This window comes from Capsicum annuum, chromosome 8 (assembly GCF_002878395.1).
Source record: "Capsicum annuum cultivar UCD-10X-F1 chromosome 8, UCD10Xv1.1, whole genome shotgun sequence".
NCBI classification, from domain to species: Eukaryota; Viridiplantae; Streptophyta; class Magnoliopsida; order Solanales; family Solanaceae; genus Capsicum; species Capsicum annuum.
This window is the reverse complement of record NC_061118.1, coordinates 157,004,599-157,008,493: the sequence shown is the minus strand read 5'-3', so window position 1 is coordinate 157,008,493 and position 3,895 is coordinate 157,004,599.

Here is a 3,895-nt window from a genome sequence, read left to right as displayed (position 1 = left end):
TGATCGTGAATTTTTTAATATTTTTGATAAGTTATTTTTGGATGAGGATTTGGAGTGAAGTTTCACTATGTGTTTGGTCATAATATTAAAGAAACATATTTCACTTATAGAAGTTTTAAAAAATGGAATTTGGCCCACATACTAGCATTTTCTAGTATTTGGAATTTTGGATTATTTATCAAAAATATTTGTCAAATAATGAGAATTTGTGTAGCCAAATACTATTTATCAATTTTTTTTACTAAAAACTACTTGAGAAATCTATTGTCAAACGCGTCCTTAATGTGCTTGAATGCAGGTGGTGCAAACAGCATCTTATTATTCTTTGACTTCTCAACTTCAAATCAACACAAAAATAGTCCCAAATCTTTAAGTTTCTAAACTAACCATATTTACCTCAGACTACTAATTAAAACATTTATAAAGTTTCATTAATCTTTTAATGATTACCTCTAAATGATTCTTAAACTAAATCTAGCGTGATTAAATACAATTCATTTATCTACATTCCCACTAATTACGTACGTTTGACAATGACATATAATTCTTAACGCTTACTGATCTTAAAAATCACACTAAAATATTTCATTATCAGTGATTTCAAGTTAAGATTCTACCTTTGAAAATTAGTTAAGGGGAAGAATAAGGGATCTTGGTTGTATAGATAATTAGCTCTATATAATGGAATTAGTCGTGTGTTACTACGTTTTAGTGTTGATCACTAGTGTATGATGTTCCCCAATCATTATCTCAGAAAAGAAATAAACTTAATTCTTACTAAATAGAAAACTTATTTTATATGAATTAACTTATTACTAATTTTACTCACAATGACATAATTTATACAGGGCAAAATTTTATATGAACAGTAAATATGGAGTTGCATGTTCACCACTAAAGAATTTAGAATTTGCTTGAGAATATAGTAGTAAAAGAAGCAATTCGAAATTCTCCACAGTGGAAGTGGAACACACTCATTATCCATGTCTGTTAAGATTGGCAACGAAAAGTGCTCTCATTTTAAAAAAAAATAAAAATTCAAGAAAATATTTTTTAATGCTCTTCTTTGGATATTGATATATCAGTGTCACTTTATGTGATACAATTTAAAAAATCAAAATTAAGTTTTGATCCTTGTACTTCGACTCGTGTCATTTAAAGTGGGAGGGGGAAAATATCAATTTAGCAGTATTAGAAATATTTGTTCTAAGAATTATGTAGTTAGTTAGAAGGTGTTGAGCTGTCAACTCAGTTAGTTACATTACAGTTAGTTGTTAGTGAAACAGGTTGTAAATGACAGCTGGATGCACAGCTAAGAGAAGCATATGTACACAACATGCCCTGTACATTGCATTCATTGAAGAAAATGATTACTTGAAAATTCTCTCTTCTATTTTTCTTCTATTGCAATGGAGATAGCAGTTACTAGTTCTAGCTAAATTCATATGGTATCAGAGATTTGATCATCATTTTCGTTGTAGATACTCGAGCAATTACTTCAGCATCCATGGCGGATACAAACAATGTAGCGAGTACAGAGACTATCACCATTGATAATCATCATCCGCTTCATCTTCAAGCTTTAGACATGCTTGGACTTGTCATCATTCCAATCAAGCTCACAGGGCCAGAAAATTATGCATTGTGGAGCAGATCAATGAAATTAGCACTTCAAGGTAAAGGAAAGTGGGGATTCATAAATGGATAGTGTGTAAAAAGTAGTTACAGAGGTGAATTGGCAGAGTTATGGGAGAAATGTGATGCAATTGGTCTCTCTTGGATTGGATGTACAATGGTGAGTGAATTAATATGTAGCATTTTATTTGCTTCAAGTGCGAATCAAGTTTGGAAGGACTTCAAGGAACGTTTTGATCGATCAAATTTGACTAGAATCTATCATCTATGGACTGAGATTGCAACTCTCTCACAAGGTATGGATTTTGTTACCTATTATTACTCGAAAATGAAGGATTGTTGGGATGAATTAGATGTCATGGTTGCTTTACCACATTGTAATTGTGCTGAATCTCGATTATATGTTGAACATTTACGATCTCAAAGGGTTTTACAATCTCATGGGATTGAATGAGAGTTTTAGTCAAATTAGAAGTCATATTTTATCCAAAGGACCTATTATTAGTGTGAATGAAGCTTATGCAATTGTCACCCAAGAAGAAAGTCAAAAGAGCTTGGGTGTGACAGAAGGACACAAAGAAACTGTATCTTTACTAGCAGGAAGAACACAAGGCAAACCTCAGCCTAAATCATTTGATTCAGCTTCTGCAACAAAAAAGACAGATTTGTACTGTGAGTATTGTGGATTTAGAAATCATGTTATGGAAGATTGTTATCGATTAGTAGGTTCTCCTCCAGATTTCCAAAGCAAAAGGCCAGGGTTTCAGGGAGATCAAACATCGGGTTCCAAACAACACAATTTCCCCCAGTCACAGGGAATAGGAAATCCTGCTGGTTTTAAGCCCCAAAATAGCTTCAGACCTCATTCTAATGCGCCTAGACCTACAGGTATCACAAGGTCTGCAGGTTATAGGCATCCAACCCAAGGAAGAGGACACAGACCTCAGGCCTACTCTACCGCTACTAATGAAGGAAGTGTTCCTTCTACATCTTCTATGCCACATTTCTTTACAGATCAACAATATGAGAAACCGATAGGAATGATGAATAGAGATAAAACTCAATCTCATGCTCAAACTCATGCTTCAAATTTAGCAGGTATCAATTCTTTGTTATTCACTGCTTTTTCATGTGAATAGATAATAGACTCAGGCTCTACACATCACATTAGTCCTTATGAAGATCTATTAAGCTCTCTTTGAAGACTGAAAAATAGCTCAAACGCCAGTTCAGATCCCCATAGGAGGAACAACTGGTATCACTCATGAAGGGAAAGCTACAGTTCTAGGAGAATATGCATTGGAAAATGTGTTACTTGTTCCAACCTTTAAGTTCAACTTGCTCTCAGTGTCAAAAATAACAAGAGAATTATCTTGTGCTGTCATATTTTTTCCTGATTTTTGTATCTTTCAGGCTCTCTCCAATGGCAAGATATTAGGGATTGGTAAAGAGCAGGAAGGGTTGTATATCTTAAGAGATTGCTTCACATCTTTCAAAACTGCAGCAGAAACATTCATGACTACCTCACTTCACGAAGAGGACACACTGTGGCAATGCAGATTAGGCCATCCTTCTGGAGGAGCTATGCAACATATGGAGTCTTTACCTAAGAAAATGGACATTAAGATACATGATAGTTGTGATATATGTCCTTTAGTAAAACATCACAGATTGTATTTTCCTACTAGTATTAGTAAGTTTGTTGCTCCATTTGAGCTAGTACATTTAGTTGTATGGGGACCATATAAGAAGCCTACATATGACAATAAATGCTCCTTTGTAACACTGGTAGATGACTATAGCAGGTATACATGGATTTGTCTGATTCAATCAAAGTGTGAGGTGTTTACTGTATTGAAAGGCTTTCTCTTTAATAAAGACTCAGTTTGGTGTTTGTGTTAAGGTTTTGAGGTCTGATAATGGTACAAAATTTGTTAATTCTAAGTGCAGAGATATGTTTACTGATCATGGTATAATTTATCAAACAAGCTGTGCTTATACACCTCAACAGAATAGGACTGTTGAGAGGAAGCATAAACATATTCTTGAAGTGGCTAGAGCCTTGAAGTTCCAAAGTGGCATTCCAACTAAATTTTGGAAATATTGTATGAAAACTCCAGTGTACCTTATTAACAAGTTACCATCCAGTGTATTAAAAGGTAAATCTCCATATGAACTACTGTTTCACAAAGTTCCCAAAATAGACCACCTCAGAATGTTTGGCTGCCTTTGTTATGCTAGTGTTTTGCCTAGAGTTGAT